Raw genomic sequence first — 19,895 nt, 5'->3', positions numbered from 1 at the left:
TACCACACGTGACACCTGACACACAATCCTAACACTACAATCACCATTAGGAGGTTAAAACCTATTATTATCTTTATTAGGAAGTGAAAGACCAAGAGAAAATGGGATATATATGAAGAGTAAATTTTTATTTCGGGATTTTAAAGTTATATTTAATAGTGGTAAAGTACATGTAAAATTTATAATTTTAATAATTTTTAGACAAACATCATTAAAATATTAAGTACGTTCACTCTGTTGTGCAACAATCACCACCATCCATTTCCAGAACTCTTTCCATCTTATAAAACTGAAACTCTCTACCCAGTAAAGAGCAACTCTCCATTCCTCCCAGCCCTGATAACCATCATTCCCCTTTCTGTCTTTATGAATTGACAACTCTAGGTATGTCATATAAATGGAATTACACAGTATTAATGTTTTTGTAAACTGTTTTGTTTAGCAAAACCTTCTCAAGGTTCATGCATGTTATAGCATGTATCAGAATTACCTTCCTTTTAAAGACTGAATAGCTTTTCATTGTATATTCCACATTTTCTTATATACTCATCTCTTGATAGTTGGATTGCTTCCACACTTTAGCTATTATGAACAATGCTTCTGTGAACAATATATATATATCCAGAGATGAAACTGCTGGGTCATATGATAGTTCTATTTTTAAGTTTTTGAGGAATCTCCAAAACTGTTTTCAATAGCAGCTGCACCATTTTACATTCTCACCAACAGTAACCAAGAGTTCTAGTTTCTTTCTCATACTTTTTCCTAAGTGGAAACAAAGTCTATGTACATAGGGAAGGGTGGTGGGGGTGAAGGGCACACAGGTAATGGGGAAAAAAATAAGAACCAAGATACATCATGTAAAGGTACAAACACCCAATGATAAATGTAAATGTATTGTATACCTAAAATGTACCAATTAATATATAAATAAAAAATAAATTTAAAAAGTTCTAGTTTCTTTCTGTTCTTGCCATTATGTTCTATTTTTATTATTATTTTCTGTTTTTATTTTGATAGTAGCCATCTGAATTGGTATCTCATTGTGATATTGATTTGATTTGGGAGAGTTGTTTTTTTGTTTTGCTTTTGACTGTTTAATTCTGAAAGTATGTAGGCCCTGTATCAGATGCTGGGAATTAAAGATTAATAAGTCCACGATGAAAAACATAAGATTTTGGCCAGGATCAGTGGCTTGCTGCTGTTGAGGAGCCTGGGTGAAGGTCTGGGTAAAGTACCTCAGTATGGAGCTGTCATTTGGTGGGGAGAGACAAAACCTCGCTGTTTTTGTAATTCGGCCAAGGCTGGCTTCCTAAAGCCCAGGACCACAGGAAGGGTATTGAGAGTAAGGAGGAGAAAACTAGGGTCTTCGAAGAACCACCTCACTTCTATTACTAAGGACCTCTCAGTCAGGTGCAAGTGTCAGACCAAATGGTTTCTATGGTTTAAGAGTAAAGTAGAAATACTTTTGATTTTTTTAATAGTTGGAAATTTTATTTTTTATTTTAGTTTATTAGTACATGTGTGTAGTACTTAATGTTTACATTCCTGTGGGAAGTTGGTATATAACACATTTTGATTATTTTTTCATTCCTTATCCCTTCTTACCTTCCTTTATCTCTTGATACTCTTCCCCTTTGAGAACAATCTATCTCACTACTCCCTATTATCTATCTTTTATTTTGCTCTTTATTTTTACTCTAGGTTTCTCATATAAGAGAAACCATGTGATATTTAAGCTTATGTGTCTGATTTAGTTGGCTTAACAACATAGTCTCAATGTGCATCCATTTTCCTACAAATGACTCAAGTTTATCTTTCTTTATAACATAGTAGTACTCCATTATGTAAAAATACCACATTTTCCTTTTCTATTCATCTGTTGATGGACATACGAGCTGCTTCCAAGATTGAGTTGTTATAAATTGTGCTACTATAAATATGAGTATGCATGTATCACTGTAATATTATGTTTTTAACTCTTTTGGGAAGATACCTAGAAGAGGAATTTCTAGTTTCAGTTTTTTGAAAAATCTTCATACTAATTTCCATAGCAGTTGTACTAGTTTTCATTCTCACCAACAGTGTACAAGGGTTCATTTCTCCCCATAGCCTCTCCAGCATTTGCTATTTTTTTATGATGGCCATTCTTCCTGGGGTAAGGTGGAAACTCAGTGTTGTTTTAACTAGCATTTCTCTAACGCAAAGAGCTGCTACATGTTGAGCAGCTCTTCATGTATTTATGGGTCATTTGTAGTTCTTCTGCAAAGTATCCTTTTCACTTGCCCATTTTTTGATTGCGTCTTTTATTTTCGAGTGTCTACTTTTTTGAGCTCTTCATATAGTTTAGATATGAGTCTTCTGGTGAATCATTGGCAAAACTTTTTCTCATTCTCCAGGTTGCTTTTTACTTTGTTGGTTATTTCTCTTGCTGTGCAGAAGCTTTTAAATTTAATATGATCCCATTTGTTGATTCTTACAACTATTTTCTGTGCAATTGGGGTTCTGTTAAAAAAAAGTCCTCACCTGCCTGGGATTTAGCTCAGTGGCACCGCGCCTGCCTCATAAGCACAAGGTCCTGAGTTCAATCCCCGGTACCAAAAAAAAAACAAAAAAAACCCTCTCATGTCTTTGACCTCTAAAGTTTTACCTATCTTGTCTTCCATTAGGTTAAATGTTTCTCCTCTAACATTTAGGTCTTTGATCCATTCTTATTTTAGTTTAGTACATGGTGAGAGATATGGGTCTATATTCAAGCTTCTGCATGAGGAGAGCCAGTTTTCCCAACACCATGTATTAAACAGGCTGTCCTTCCTTCAGTGGGTGTTTTGGCCTCTTTAAGAAAGATCAAATCGTTGAATATATTTGGGATTGTTTCTGCATCTTCTATTCTGTTCTATTGATCTTTATGTCTGTTTTTTTACCAGTACCATGATATTCTTAAATCACTGTAGCTTTGTAATAGCCCTTCAAATTCAGGATTATGGTGCCTCCAGGATTATCCAGGATTGCCTTTACTATTCTTAGTCTCTTCAGGCTCCATTTGAATTTTAAGATAATTTTCTCCAGTTCTGTGAAGAATGCTGTTGAATTTTGACTGGGATTGCATTAAATCTGGATATCAAGTTTGGAATATGGTCATTTTTACTATATTGGTTCTGCTTATCCAAGAACAGGAATATCTTTCCATTTTCTGAGATCCTCTTTAATTTCCTTTTTCAGAGTACTGTGGTATTTCATTTTTCCTTGGTGCTATTGTGAATGGTATTTTTCTCTAATTTCTTTCTCAGTGGGTTCATTATTAATGTACAGGAATGCTATTGATTTCTGTTCATTGATTTTGTATTCTGATACATTACTGAATTTGGTTATAATTTTTGGTGGATTTTTTTGATCTTCTAATGTAGAGGATCATGTCATGTGAAAATGATGATTTGACTACTTCTTTTCCTACATAGATAGATAATTTCTTTTTGTTGCCTAATTGCTCTTGCTAATGTTTTGAATAGTGTGTTGAGCAGGAGGTGTGATAAGAGGACATCTTTGTCTTGTTCCCAGTTTTCAAGGGAAAGTTTTCAGGTTTTCCCTCATTTGATGTTGGTAGGTTTGGTTTTCTTAAATTATATTTTATTGGTAGATTTTAGGTATACAATATAATGACATTCATCATTGGAAATTTGCACCTTTACATAGTCTCTCTTGGTTCTTATTTTCCCCCTTCCCCTGCCCTCCCTTCAACCCTGCCATTCCTCCCTATTTACAAAGACTTTGTTCCATTTTTCCATTTTCTCATATTAATTCCATTCCCTTCTTTCCTTTCCCCTACCCCTCCCACTTCCCCTTTGCAACTTTTCCTTCTATTTCACATTATCTATTATACCTTTTAGTCCTTATTTACACTTTCAGTTTCTCACACTAGAGAAACTATTTGGTGTTTACACATGTGTGTCCTATTTATTTCACTGAAGAGTATCACCTCAATGTGGATCCATTTAGCTATAAATGTCTCTAATTTCTCATTTTTTATGGCTGAGTAGAACACCATTTTATAAAAAAAAAACACATTTTCTTTATCCAGTTTCCAGTTGATGGGCAACTGGGCTCCTTCCAAGTGTTAGCTACTACAAATTGTGCTGCTATGAACATGGGTGCACATGTATCACTGTGGTATGACTCTCTTAATTCCTTTGGGAAGATACTCAGTAGTGGAATAGCTGGGTCAAATGGGACTTCCAGTCCTAGCTTTTTGAGGTATCTCCATACTGATTTCCACAATGGTTGCACCAGTCTACACTCCCACCAGCAGTGGAGCAGGGTTTCTCTTTCCCCACAGCCCCACCAGCATTGGTTATTGGTTGATTTCATGAGAGGAGCCATTCTTTCTGGAGTAAGGTGGAATCTCAGCATTGTTTTCATTAGCATCTCTTGAATGACCAGTGATGTTGAACATTTTTTCATAAGTTTATTTGCTATTTCTACTTCTTTGTCTGAGAAATGTCTGTTCATTTCAGATGCCCATTTTTGGATTGGGTCTTTAAATGTGGGAAGTCTGATCTTTTTAAGTTCTTTATAGATGCTAGATAGTAGACCTTTGTCTGAGGAACAGCAGGCGAAAAATATTTCCCACATTGTGGGTTGTCTCTTCACACTGCTGGTGGTTTCTCTTGCTGTGCAAAAGCTTTTTAATAAGAACCATCCCACTTGTTGATTGTTTGTGCTAGTTCATGGGCAACTGAAGTTTTGTTCATAAAATGTTTTCCTACACCAATGTCTTCAAGAGCTCTACTTAACCACTGTTCCAGCCGGTTCAGCATTTCTATTTTAATATTTAGAGTTTTAATCCATTTTGATTTTAGTTTAGTTCATGGTGAGAGATATAGGTCTAGTTTGAATCTTTGGCAAGTTGAAACCCAATTTCTCCAGCACCATTTATTAAAGAGGCTATCTTTGCTCCAGTGAGGGTGTTGGGCTCCTTTGTCAAAGATGAGGTGGCTGAGTGTGTCTGGAGTTGTTTCTGCATATTGTGATCGGTTGCAGTGGTCCTCAGGTCTGTTTCTTTGCCAGTGCCATGCTGTTTTTATCACAGTAGCTTTGTAGCATAGTTTCAAGTTGGGGATTGTGATAGCCCCTGCCATGTCTCCTTTGCCTAGAATTGCTTTTGCTATTCTAGGTCTCTTTTGTTCCAAATGAATTTTTGGATTGTTTTCTCAAGGTCCGTGAAATATGCTGCTGGGATTTCAATTGGGATTGCATTGAATCTATATAGCAGTTTTGGAAGTATGGCCATTTTCACTATGTTGATTCTTCCTACCCAGGAGCAGGGGATGTCTTTCCATTTTCTGATCTCATCTTCAGTCTCTCTTTTCAGAGTGCTAGAGTTTTCAGAGAAGAGGTCTTTGATTTCTTTTGTTAGGTTGATTCCCAGGTATTTCAGTTTTTTGGATGCCATTATGAAAGGAATTGTTTGCCTGTTTCTATCTCAGTGAGTCTGTTATTCGTGTATAGGAAAGGTATTGATTTTTGTGTTTTGACCTTGTATCCAGCTACACTACTGATTTTGGTTATTAAGTCTAGACTTTTGGTGGCATTCTTGGGGTCTTCTATGAGTATCATGTCATCTGCAAATAATGACAATTTGACTTCTTCATTTCCTATCTTTATTCCTTTTATTTCTTTCTCTTGTCTAATTGCCATGGCTAATGTTTCCAAAACTATATTGAACAAGAGTGGTGATAGTTGACATTCTTGTCTTGTTCCTGATTTTAGTGTGAAGGATTTCAGTTTTTGCCCATTTAGCATGATATTGGCTGTCGGTTTTTCATAGATGGCTTTTATCAGATTGAGTTAGAGACCATCTATTCCAATTTTTAGTAGGGTTTTTATCATAAATGCATGTTAGATATTGTCAAATGCTTTTTCTGCATCTATTGAGATGATCATATGATTTTTGTCCTTGGCTCTATTGATATAGTGTATTACATTTCTTGATTTGCATATGTTGAGCCATTCCTGCATTCCTGGAATGAATCCCACTTGGTCAGGGTGTATGATCTTCTTGATGATCTTCTGCATTTTATTTGCCAGTATCTTATTAAGGATTTTTGCATCTATGTTTGTTAGTGAGATTGGCCTATAGTTCTCTTTTTCGGTTGGATTTTTCTCTGCTTTGGGGATCAAGGTGATGCTTGCTTCCAGGAATGAATTTGGGAATATTGCTTCCCTTTCAATTTCATTGAAGAGTCTAAGCAGTAATGGCAGTAGTTCCTCTGTGAATGTCTTGTAGAGTTTAGCAGTGAAGCCATCAGGACCCTAGCTTTTCTTAGTTGGTAAGTTTTTTATTACATTTTCAATTTCATTGACTGATATTGAGTTGTTTAGAGTTTTTAGGTCTTCATTCAACTTTGGTAATTCATATGTATCTAGGAATCTGTCCATTTCTTCTGTGTTTTCCATCTTATTGGCGTATAGGTTCTGGAAAGTAGGTATTGATGAGCCTCTGGATTTCTGCTGGGTCTGTTGTAATTTCACCCTTTTCATTCCTAATTCCATGGATTTGGGCCTTTTCTTTCTTTTTTCTGATAAGGTTGGCTAAGGGTTTGTCAATTTTGTTCATTCTGTTGAATAACCAACTCTTGGCTTTATTGATTTTTTTTTGTATTGTTCTCTTAGCCTCCATTGAATTGACTTCTGCTCTGATCTTTATAATTTCCTCCCCTGTATGAGCTTTGGGTTTGTCCTGCTCTTCTTTTTCTAGAAGCTTGAGGTTTAGCATCAGGTTGTTTAATTGGGCTCGTTCTGTTTTCCTAATATGTGTATTCACTGCTATGAATTTCCCTCGTAAGACTGTTTCCATTGTGTCCCATAGATTCCGATATGTTGTATTGTCATTGTCATTTAATTGAAGGAACTGTCTGATTTCTTCTTTAATTTTCTCTGTGACCCATTGGTTATTCAGAAGTGTGTTGTTCAATTTCCACCTGTTTATGAAATTTTTGTGGTTTCTTTTGCTATTGCTCTCCAATTGCATTGCACTATGGTCTGATAATATATAGGGGATAACTTCAATTCCTTTGCACTTACTTAAACACGTTCTATGAGCGAGTATGTGGTCTATTTTGGAGAATGACCAGTGTGCAACTGAAAAGAATGTGTGTCCTGATTTTGTGGGGTGGAACACTGTGTAAACATCTGTTAAGTTCATTTGTTCAAGACTTTGATTGAGTTCTAGTATTTTGTTGCTTATTTTTGACTAGTTGACCTACCTATTGAGGTATTGAGGTATTGAGATCCCCCACTTCTATTGTATTAGTGCTTATATGACTTTTCATTTCAGTTAGTATTTGTTCTATATTTGGGTGCACTAGCATTTGGTGCATATATATGATTGTCATCTCTTCCTGTTGGATTGTTCCCATTACAAGGATGTAGTGTCCTTCTTTGTCTCTCTTAATCAGTGTTGGTTTGAGATCCACTTGATCTGCAAAGAGGATAGCTATTCCTGCTATTTTTCGGGTTTTTGTAGCATGGAGTGTTGTTTTCCACCCTTTAACTTTCATTCTATGAGTTTCTTTTTGAATTAAGTGTGTTTCTTATATGCAGCATATTGTTGGATCTTGCTTCTTGACCCATTCTGCCAGTCTATTTCTTTTGATTGGTGAATTGAGACCATTAACATTGATGGTTATAACTGATAGGTATTGACTTATCATTGTCATGACTTTTTCTTTTTGTTGGATTCTCCCACTTTGTGTTTAAATTCTTGTCACAGCTGATGGATTCATTCTGCTGTGCTTCCTGGGGTTGTGTTCCTCATTGTCTTTTCCTATGATATTGTCTATAATTTTTTTGAGTATTGGTTTGGTATTCATGAAGTTCCTGAGGTGCTCTTTGTCATGAAAGTATCTTATTTCTCCATCAATTTTGAAAGATAGTTTTGCAGGGCACATCAATCTGGGTTGGAGGCTGTTTTCCTTTAGGGCTTGGAATACATCATTCCAAGCTCTTCTTGCCTTGAGGGTTTGCGTTGAGAAGTTTGCTGTGATCCTTATGGGCTTTCCTTTGTATGTGATTTGTTTCTTTTCTCTAACTGCTTGTAGAATTTTGTTCTTCTGTTGGGTTTCTGGAATCTTAACTATTATATCCCTATGTGTAGATTTTTTTTTTGATCAAGGCTAGTTGGAGTCCTATATGCCTCATTTATCTGTATGTCAAGTTCTTTTCCCCTGCTTGGGAAGTCTTCTGCCATCACTTCTGTGATCAGTTTTTTTATGTCATCTGAACTCTCTCCTGTTTCTTCTTTGGCTCCAGTCAGTCTTATGTTATTCTTCTTTGCATCATCTAGCAGCTGCTGGATTGATTTCTCATGGTCCCTTACAATTTTGAAGCAATTTTTCTTTTCCTGGTCACTAATTGCAATCTTATCTTCTATATCTGAAATTCTTTCCTCACATTGGCTCATTTTGCTGTGTAGACTTTCAATGGAGTTTTTAGTCTCCTGGAAATCTGTTTACATCTGTTTTATGGATTCCATTTGTTTCCTATGTTGGGATTCCATTGTGTTCATGAGCTCCTCTCTAGATTTATTAATCATGCCTTGCACTATGAGCACAATCTCTGCTGTTATGTGAGAAATTATTTCTGATTTCCTTTTTGTCAGATCCTCTTTTGTTGCCAGTTCAGGGAGTGAAGGTGGTTGAGTATATGAGTGGTCCATCTCATTTTCCTTTGGGATTGTTGTAGGTGATCTGGAGGTCTGGTTTTGAGACTTGTTTACATGTCTTCTCATTTTGACCACAGGGTGGGGTGAGTTGGGAGGGGCATGTGTGTGCTGTTGGTGCCAACGAGGCTCACCTCCTCTGCACTGGGAGTGGTAGTATGGCTGATAGGTTTGTTATAAATAGCTTTTATCAGATTGAGATAGTCCTGCTACCCCTGTTTTTTCAGCATTTTTATCATGAAAAGATGTTGGATTATGTCAAAGCTTTTTCTGCATCTATTGAGATGATTATGTGATTTTGTCCTTGTTTCTGTTTATATGATATGTTACACTTTTGATTTGCATATGTTGAACCATCCTTGTATTCCTGGGAGGAAGCCTACTTGATCATGCTATATGATCTTTTTGGTAATTCATTGCATTCTATTTGCTGGTATCTTGAGAGTTTTTGCATCTATATTCATTAAAGAGATTGGTCTATAGTTCTCTGTTTTAGTTGCATCCTTGTCTAGTTTTGGAATCAGGATAATGGTGGCTTGCAGGAATGACTTTGGAAGAACTCCTTCTCTTTGAATTTCATTAAAAAGTTTTAGAGGTATTGGTGTTAGAACTTCCCTTAAGTTTTTATGTGGAATTCAGCAGTGAACTCATCTGGACCAGGGCTTTTCTCATTGGTAGGTTATTTTTTTATTGCATCAGTTTCATTGCTTGTTATTCAGTTATTCAGAGTTTTTAAATCTTCTTGGTTCAGTTTAATAATTTATATGTATCTAGGAATTTACCCATTTCTTCTGAATTCTCAATTTATTGGTGTACAATCTTGCAAAGTAGCTGTTAATTATGGGGTTTTTAAATATATTTTAGCAGTGTCCATTGTGATTTCACCTTCTTTCATTTCTATTTGTATTAATTTGGGTCTTTTCTCTCCTTTTTTTGGTTAGATTGGCTAAAGATACATCTTTTTTTTAAGAACCAACTCTTAGATTCATTGATTCTCTTTTTGTTTTTTGGTCTCAATTTTACTGGCTATTGCTCTGATCTTTATGATTTCCTTCCTACTGCCTTTGGTTTGGATTATTCTTGTTTTTCTATGACCTGAGTTGCATCATGAGGCTTCTTATTTGGGCTCACTATGTTTTTATGATGTGGGCATTCACAGCTATAAACTTGTCTCTTACGACTGCTTTCATTGTGTTCCATAAGTTCTGGTATGTTGTACTGTCATTATCATTTAGTTCCTGAAACTGTCTTATTTCTTCCTTGATTTCTTCTGTAACCCATTATTTATCTAAAAGTGTATTATTTAGTTTCCATGCATTTGCATAATTTCTGTGTTTTCTTTTGTCCTCGATTTCTAACTTCATTGCATTATAGTCTAACAATATGCACAGTATAATTTCAATTCTTTTCCATTTACTTAAGCCTGATTTGTTGGCTAGTATGTGGTCTATTCTGGAGAAAGTTCCATGTGATGCTGAAAAGAATGTACTCTGTTGTTGGGTGGGACATTCTATAAATACACATTAAGTCCATCTGTTGAAAGGTTTTGTTCAACTCTGATATTTGTTTGTTGATTTTTCATCTTGTTTATCCATGACAGTTATTGAGCTCCCCCACTATAATTGTGTTTATGTCTATCTGATCTTTTATGTCCAGTAGTACTTGTTTTATATCCTGTTGTTCAAAGCATATGTTAATAATTGTTACCTCTCAGCCAGTCCCAGCACCCAGAAGGAAGCTCCCCTGCTGCCATCCCAGGCTCCTAGGGCAGAGAAGCTCAGCTGGTCCCAGCACCTGGAAGGAAGCTCCCTGCCTCTACCCCAGGCTCCTAGGGCAGAGAAGCTCAGCCAGTCTGAGAACCTGGAAGGAAGCTCCCTGCCTCCATCCCAGGCTCCTAGAGCAGAGAAGCTCAGCCAGTCCCAGCACCTGGAAGGAAGCTCCCCGCCTCTATCCCAGGCTCCTGGGGCAGAGAAGGTGAGCCGTGTGGGCGCCAGAAGCACCCCCTCCCATGGAAATGAGAAGACACATAAACAAGTCTCAAAAACAGACTTCTGGTTCACCTACAGCAACCCCAAAGGGAAATGAGATGGAACAATCTGATACTCAACCACCTGGACTCTCTGAACTGGCAACAAAAGAGGATCTGGGAAAAATGAAATCAGAAATAATTACTCAGATAACAGCAAAGATTTTGCTCATGGTGCAAGACATGATTAATAAATCTACAGAGGACACAGATAAAAAAATAGAGGATCTGAGGAACATGATGGAATCCCAAAATAGGAAACAAATGGAATCCATAAAACAGATACAAACAGATTTCCAAGAGATTAAAAACTCCATCAAAAGTCTGCGCAGCAGAATGAACCAATATGAGGATAGAATTTCACATATAGAAGATAAGATTGCAGTTAGTGAGGAGGAAAAGAAAAATTGCGAGGGAACATAAGAAATCAATCCAGCAGCTGCTAGATGATGCAAAGACAAATAACATAAGACTGATTGGAGTCAATGAAGAAGGAGGAGAGAGTGCAGATCACATAAAAAAACTGTTCACAGAAGTTATGGCAGAAAACTTCCCAAGGAGGGGAAAAGAACTTGACATACAGATAAGTGAGACATATAGGACACCAGCTGGCCTTAATCAAAAAAAATCTACACATAGGCATATAATAGTTAGGATTCCAGAAATCCAACAGAACACAATTCTACAAGCAGTTAGAGAAAAGAAACAATTCACATACAAAGGAAAGCCCATCAGAATCACAGCAGACTTCTCAATGCAAACCCTCAAGGCAAGAAGAGCTTGGAGTGATGTATTTCAAGCCCTAAAGGAAAACAGCCTCCAACCCAGATTGATGTATCCTGCAAAACTATCTTTCAAAATTGATGGACAAATAAGATACTTTCATGACAAAGAGCACCTCAGGAACTTCATGAATACCAAACCGGCACTCCAAAAAATTTTAGACAATACCCTAGGAAAAGACAATGAGGATCACAACCCCAGGAAACCCAGCAGAATGAATCCATTGGGTGTGACAAATTAAACACAAAGAGGGAGAATCCTACAAAAAGAAAAAGTCATGACAAGGCTTTTAAAACTTTTGACCTCATCTCCCTAATGAGTGAATAATTCAATCTTATTATTGTACTGATTAGTATTTTTCTGATTCTCGAGTTGCATACCATTCCTTGTGCTATACTGGCTATTTCATCTTCTTAATGTCTACATTTTAATTGGGTTGTCTATTAATGAGCTCTAAGAATTCTTTATATATTTTGGTCATAGATTATATGCATTGTAAATATGGTCTGTTTAAGGACTACTTTTCATTTGAATGATGTCATTTAAAGTTCTAAATTTTGATGGAATGTCATTTATCAATTTTTTTCTTTTATACATCATGTTTTTTATATCCTAGGTAGTTCTTGCCTACCCTGAATTCATAAATATTTTCCCTTATGATTTCTTCTTAAAGTTTTATACTTTTAGGCTTTCTTATTTAGATTCATAGATCCCTTCAAGTTATTTTCATGTATGGAAAAAAAGGGTTGAGGTTAATTTTTTATATATGGATACCAGGTGTTCTAGTGCCGTTTGCTGAAAACACTATCTCTTCCTCGGCTCTTGAATTGAGTTTATATTCTATAAAATGCTAATGTTAAATAATCTTTCAAAACTCAGTGGACCATATAAGTGTGGTTCTATTTCTAGATTCTCTGTTTTATTCCAATGATTTATATGTCTTTCCTTACACCAACACTGCCTTGATTATTGTGGCTTTAGAAGAAGTCTTAAAATTAGGTACTAAACATCTTCCAACACTGTTTTTGTTTTTGTTTTTGTTTTTAACTTTTCTAGGTCCTTTGTACTCCTACATAACTTTTAAATTTCAATATCCAATTCTTCATTTATAGCAAGTATACACAGACCTGAATTTTTATATATACCTTGTGTTTTCCAATCCTGCTAAATTCAAGTACAAGTTCTAGGGGCTCCTAGAGATTTCTTAGTATTTTCTCTGTAGATGATCGTTTCATCTACATATGAAGATTTTGCTTCTGCCATGCCAATCCTATCCTAATTGTGTCATTTTATTGCCAGACTATTTTGGTGGGGGCTAGGTTTCAAAGTTTAATGGACAGATAAAGAGTAAGCATATCTGTCCTTGTTATCCACCTTGAGGAGAAAGCATTGTATCTTCTCCATTTATATAAGGCATTCTCGCTGGAAGTATGGAGTACATGTCTTTAATCTGTTGAGAAGGTTCTGTTCTACTTCTAGTCTCCTGATAGCTTTTACCATGAGCAGCTGTAGAATTTAGTCTGATACTTTTTCTCCAACTAGTGACAGGATCATGTGGCTTTTTCCTGTCCTCTGTTAAAATGATGACTTTTGGGGGTGGATCTTCCAATGCTAAACCAACACTGCCATCCCTATAACAAAACCACTTTCTACATCCTGCCAGATCTGACTTCCAATAGTTTGTTTTGTTAAACAAATTTCTATCTATGTTCATACTTTTTTCTTCTATTATCTTTATCCAGTTTTAGGATTAGCACAATGTTGATTTCCTAAAATGAGGGGAGAAGTGTTCCTTCTTTTTTCTGCTTTAATTGTTTGATATAATTTATCAGTTAAAATGTTTATGAGCCTGTTGTTGTCATATAGGTAAGTTTTCAAGCTAGGAATATACTTTCTTTAGTAGGTGCTATTCAAATTTTATATTTCCTCCAGAGTTACTTTCATTAATTTGTCTTCCAAGGTACTTCTTAGAAGTTCTCAAATTTATTTCAAAACAGATTTTTGTAATATGCTTTCTATATCCTTTTAAATTCTGTAAAATCTGTGGTAATGTCTCCTAGATCTTAATATTGTAATTTTAAAAATGTATAACTGATATTGTGTAACAGGAAGAAAAGGTCTAAAAGAGCAGGGGAAATGTAAAGGGTAGGGGAAGGGAAAAAAGGGAAAGGAAAAAATATGAGAAGAGGAAAAAAAATGGAAAGAAGTTCTTTGCAAATAGGGAGGGGTGGAGGGGGTGAAGGGAGGGCAAGGGAAGGGGAAAAAAATAAGAACCAAGATACTCATGTAAAGGTACAAGATCCTAATGATGCATGTAACTGTATTTTATACTGAAAATGTACCAATAAACTTAATGGGGGAAAAAAAAGAAAAAAAAATAATTGTTACCTCTTGTTGGATTGTTTCCTTAACCACTATGTACTGACTTTCTTTAACTCTTTTGATAAGTTTTTGCTTGAAGTCCAATTTGTCTGAATATAAGATGGCTACACCCACTTTTGGGGGGTTCCTGTTGCATGGACTATTGTTTTCCATTCTTTGATTTTTAATCTATGAATTTCTTTGTGGTTAAATATGTTCCTTGTATACAGCATACTGTTGGATTTTGTTTCTTGATCCATTCTGCCAATCTGTGTCTTATGATTGGGGATTGGTTGGTCTTTTCCTCTACTGCCCTGTGCTGTGGCCCCCTGGGGGTGGGGTGCTGCTCCTCAGCCATGGGAGCTGCTCTCTCACTTGTAGTAGGTAATGCTCATGGGAGGCTGTTCCCTGGTTCAGCTTTCTCACTTGAAGGGGCACCACTCTGGGTGTTCCTACTTTTGATTTTTGAAGAGGAATTATGCCATCTGGAGAATAAGAGCAAGTGTGTCTGCAAATATTCCCTGGTTTAACTCCAGTCCCATTAGCCATGAGATATGTGTCATCCTGATATTTCAGGTTCTGAAATGCCTGATGCAAAAACATGGCCTGCCACCTCCACACCAATTACCCTGCTGTAGTGGGGCCTCAAGGGTCTGGCAGGGGTATAGAGCAGAATTTAGAAGCAGGGTGCTGTCCTATTCCTTTGTTCTTGTCAAAAATAGTGAAAGCATTTACCAGAACCAGCTGGCTCATCAAGGGTGGGGATGGCACAGCCGCAGCCTCAGCAGGCTTCGTGCCCATGGCAACCACAGGTCCCAGGAAAAGGGAAAAGCACATCAGTTTTTCCAGGAGCATCAGCTCCCCTGAATGAAAGCACTGCATGGAAAGAAAAAAAAAATGCATGGAGAGAGAAAAAACATGAAAAGATATGTTCAAAATTTTATAGGTTCATATTTAGAAATTAAGATCTTTTACCAATTAGTTTAAGCTGCCATAGAACATTTCATTCCAGAGACTGATAAGTTTGACACATGTATTACTGATTTTGTAATTATTCTAATTCGCAAGTCATCTGGAAATTGAGATGATGTGTGTGGCTCAGTCTGTGAACTAAAGCTCTGTGTACCTAAAATATGTCTGATTTACTTCACCTTCTCAGTAATGGGGACAGTGTTTCTTTCAGTCCTCTTATTCTGTATGAGTAGAAATTTTTAGTGAATTAAAATGTGATAATTCTGGAAGAGTAGTGTTTCTGTTACTCAGAGACAATTATATATGGATTATACAGACTTTTTCTTCTGCTCCTCATCCTAAGAAGATTTCTTTCTTTTTTTTTTCTTTTGGTACTAGGGATCGCACTCAGGGCCTTGTGCTTGTGAGGCAGGTGGTGGCACCACTGAGCTAAATCCCCAGCACTCTGGGAAGATTTCTGTGATACATACATAGATATAGACGTAGATACACACACACACACACACACACACACACACACACACACTGCAGGCAGAGGGAGAAAAGAGTGACCTAAATATTTCCTCCATGCTTAAAAAAGAAAATGTAATAGCATCAGTAAAAAAAAAAAAATAAGGGGAAAAGCACACTCATAATTATGCCTTCCTAACAAAAATAGTTTTTATTTTATTTACATCTTAGGTTACAAGGAACAGAAACCTACTCAAAGTAACTTTAAAAAAAATTTTTTTTTGGTACCAGGGATCAAACTCTGTCCTTGCGCTTGCAAGGCAGGAGCCAGAACCACTGAGCTAAATCCCCGGCCCCTCTTAAAATTTTAAATAAAGAATGCATTTATTGAAAAGATCTTAGGATATCTCATATAATCCAAAAGCAGGAAGCAACACCTCCTGAGGAATTGGCTTTAGGGATGAACTGAAAAATGCTCAGAAACAAACAAGCATTTATTTCCTCTTCCTCTTCTGCTTTGCAGCAGCTGATTTTAGCCTGCGCTGCTCTTCTGAGTATTGTGACCACCTTTGGTCCCACTTTCTACACTCACAAGCTAATGATTCATTTGCACATGGTTTAATCTCAGCCACCCCAAAATGTCACCCTCAATTCCAAAGCCCGCATCCCTTCCCAGCTAGACACGCACAGATTCAGCGACGCCCCCCGCCCCTTACCGTTTCCCAGGAGAGAGCATTTGATGGCCCAACCCAGTCAGGGCCTGGGCCCTCCTGGGTCCAGTTTCCTCCTTGGTCACTGTCTGCTTCCAGAGTCACACCTGACCACATGGGTGCAGGCTTTGGGGACAGTTCTCAGGGAAGGGACACATGCCAAATAGTGACACCTCAGTGTTTACAACACTGTGCAGTATTTCTGGTGCTTGTTTTCATGTTTATAGAGTCACTCACATTCTTGCAATCATAAAGTACCTTATTAAACTATTAATATTTTTGGTTGTTTTTTAAAAAATGAAATATGATTTTAAAGCTATGGTGTAAAGTGAGTCATTAGGATTACCTGCGAATCACAATCTTCTGTGCTCTTTTGGTACCTCATGGCCAAAATTTTATCTAAAATCAGCCATTCAAAATGTCTTCACTAAATCTTTTAATTCCTTTCCCACATGCCTTGTCACTTGCGATCACTTTTGAAAATCCTAAAAATATAATAACAGATGTCTTTAGTTTATTGAAAAAGTATTGATTCCTCATTTTCTTCTAATGCTAAATAGCCAAAGATAATTTAAGTCCCTTTTTCTCTTCTCATTTGCATCCATTTAGCCCTACAGTCAGGAACCATACTTAATTGAGGGCGCATTACTGCAGCCTCTCAGAATCAAAGCAATCTATAGCCCCCCACCCACCCTGACATGTAATAACTCACCAAATTAGAAACAACACAAACATGAGCAAAGATGTGAGAGAACTTTGATTTTCATTACTTAGAAATAGACCGACACTTCTTTAATAGCCAAGCTAGATTTCAGAGCCAGGTGGCACCTACTTAAATGTTAAGGAGCATAATATAAACCACAAAGTTCTTCTTTGGGTATTTTTTCCCCCAAGAAAAACAAAACAAGATTTAAATATAAGGAATTATATGAGAAAAAAGAGGGAAGGGTGTTATTTTATACATACATACATGTATGCACACACCGATTGTTTATAGATAAAATATTATGTCTGAGATTCTGGCATTAGTCTGAAATTTGCTTCAGAATAATCTGGGGTGAGGCAGGCAGTGGAGGTTCATGGGACAGGCTTGACCATTGGTTCTTAATGGCAGAAGTGGAACAATGGGTACACAGGGGTTCTTTATTCTATACTCACTTCCATATGTTAGAAATTTCCCATAATTAAAGAAATGCTGGAAAATACCAAACTATGTATATATCTTGAGGCCTTGAAATTTTCAAGTCCTACAGCATTGTTGTCATTGTGGGAAGGGAATTAAGAAATCTAATCTATTTCAACATCAGTCAAAATGAATTTAAGACCAAAAGTCTTCTAGAATTAATAACCAAATTCAGTAAAGTAGCTGGATACAAGGTCAGCACACAAAAATCAATACCTTTCCTATACACAAAAAACAGACTCACTGAGAGAAATGGATCAATTAATTCCTTTCACAATAGCATCCAAAAAAATTAAAATACCTAGGAATCAACCTAACAAAAGAAATCAAAGACCTCTACTCTGAAAACTATAGCACTCTGAAAAAAGAGATTGAAGATGGTATCAGGAAATGGAAAGACATCCCCTGCTCCTGGGTAGGAAGAATCAACATAGTGAAAATGGCCATACTTCCAAAACTACTATATAGATTCAGTGCAATCCCAATTGAAATTCCAGCAGCATACTCCACAGACCTGGAGAAAACCATCCAAAAATTCATTAGGGACAAGAAGAGGCCTAGAATAGCAAAAGCAATTCTAGGCAAAGGAGACATGGCAGGGGCTATCACAATCCCCAACTTGAAACTATGCTACAAAGCTACTGTGATAAAAACAGCATGGCACTGGCAAAGAAACATACCTGAGGACCAGTGGAACAGATTACCAGATGCAGAAACAACTCCAGACACACTCAGCCACCTCATCTTTGACAAAGGAGACCAACACCCTCACTGGAGCAAAGATAGCCTCTTTAATAAATGGTGCTGGAGAAACTGGGTTTCAACTTGCCAAAGATTCAAACTAGACCTGCATCTCTCACCATGAACTAAACTAAAATCAAAATGAATTAAAGATCTAAATATTAAAACAGAGACACTAAACCGGCTGGAAGAGAGGTTAGGTAGAACTCTTGAAGACATTGGTGTAGGAAAAGATTTTATGAACAAAACCTCTGTTGCCCATGAACTAGCACAAACAATCAACAAGTGGGATCCCTTCTTACTAAAAAGCTTTTGCACAGCAAGAGCAACCACCAACAGTGTGAAGAGGCAACCCACAATGTGGGAAAAAATTTTCACCTGCTGTTCCTCAGACAAAGGTCTACTATCTAGCATCTATAAAGAACTTAAAAAAATCAGACCTCCCACATTTAAAGATCCAATCCAAAAATGGGCATCTGAAATGAACAGACATTTCTCAGTCAAAGAAGTAGAAATAGCAAATAAACATATGAAAAAATGTTCAACATCACTGGTCATTCGAGAGATGCAAATGAAAACAACACTGAGATTTCACCTCACTCCAGAAAGAATGGCTACTATCAAGAAATCATCCAATAACCAATGCTGGTGGGGCTGTGTGGAAAGAGGAACCCTGCTCCACTGCTGGTAGGGGTGTAGACTGGTGCAAGCACTGTGGAAATCAGTATGGAGATACCTCAAAAAGCTAGGACTGGAAGTCCCATTTGACCCAGCTATTCCACTACTGAGTATCTTCCCCAAAGAATTAAAAGAATCATACCACAGTGATATATGTGCACGCATGTTGATAGCAGCACAATTTGTAGTAGCTAACACTTGGAAGCAGCCCAGTTGCCCATCAACTGGAAACTGGATAAAGAAAATGTGTTTTTTTTTTATAAAATGGTGTTCTACTCAGCCATAAAAAATGAGAAATTAGAGACATTTATAGCTAAATGGATACACATTGAGGTGATACTCTTCAGTGAAATAAATAGGACACACGTGTAATACCGAATAGTTTCTCTAGTGTGAGAAACCGAAAGGGTAAATAAGGACTAAAAGGTATAATAGATAATGTGAAATAGGAAAAAAGGGGCAAAGGGGAAGGGGAAGTGGAAGTGGAAGGGGTAGGGGAAAGGAAAGAAGGGAATGGAATTAATATGAAAAAAAGAAAAAAATGAAAACAAAGTCTGTAAATAGGGAAGGATGGCAGGGTTGAAGGGAGGTCAGGGGAATGGGGAAAAATAAGAACCAAGAGAGATTATGTAAAGGTGCAAATTTCCAATGGTGAAAGTCATTATATACCTTAAATGTACCAATTTAATTAATAATAAAAAAGATTGCATCACCAACATGACTTTGCAGTTTATATTCTAATAAAAATTGCATGCAAGAAAAAAATGAATTTAAAATCTTTTTATATCAGACTGCAAGACTATATTTGTTTTAACATTTTGTGTGAGAAAAGACTTGTTTTTTCACCCCATTTTTCAAGTAAGACAAGTGGGGAGGGAATGAACATTTATAGTTTGTTTTGAGTCCTTTCTGTTTGTAATTTTAAAGGCCAATTTAAGTGCACTACTCACAACAAGAATCTTATTTCTAATCCCATAATTCTCACAAAGCAGTTTGCTTTTACTTCATCTATATGCTAGAAGGCCACAAAGGAAAAGATTTTTTAAAAAATGATTTTGTCAGGCTTTGGAAAATTATAGCTATTTTTCAACACACTATATCAACCTTGATTCTTTTGTTATTTGAAGGATCTTGAAGGTCAAATTTTCTGAGCTTTATGTTATGAAAATTATAGCTTTGGGGTTTGTATTGTGCCATGCAATTGCCTTCACACTCCCTTCTGAATAACTTAACATATATTTACTCAATTTATGAAACTGATTAAAATGAATCAAA

The 19,895-nt window shown here is 36.7% G+C and overlaps 1 protein-coding gene across 5 annotated transcripts in view; it reads left to right on the top strand.

Annotated features, from left to right (window-relative positions):
• Eml6 (EMAP like 6) overlaps window positions 1-19,895 on the top strand; it is a 294,345-nt gene that overhangs the window by 206,696 nt on the left and 67,754 nt on the right. The gene's annotated exons all lie outside the window — the stretch shown is intronic.

Source organism: Heterocephalus glaber, unplaced genomic scaffold (genome assembly GCF_053883595.1).
Source record: "Heterocephalus glaber isolate CG9 unplaced genomic scaffold, H.glaber_assembly_v1.0 deba00001457, whole genome shotgun sequence".
NCBI lineage: Eukaryota > Metazoa > Chordata > Mammalia > Rodentia > Bathyergidae > Heterocephalus > Heterocephalus glaber.
The sequence above is the reverse complement of the archived record's forward strand: the minus strand, read 5'-3'. Positions and strand labels throughout refer to the sequence as shown.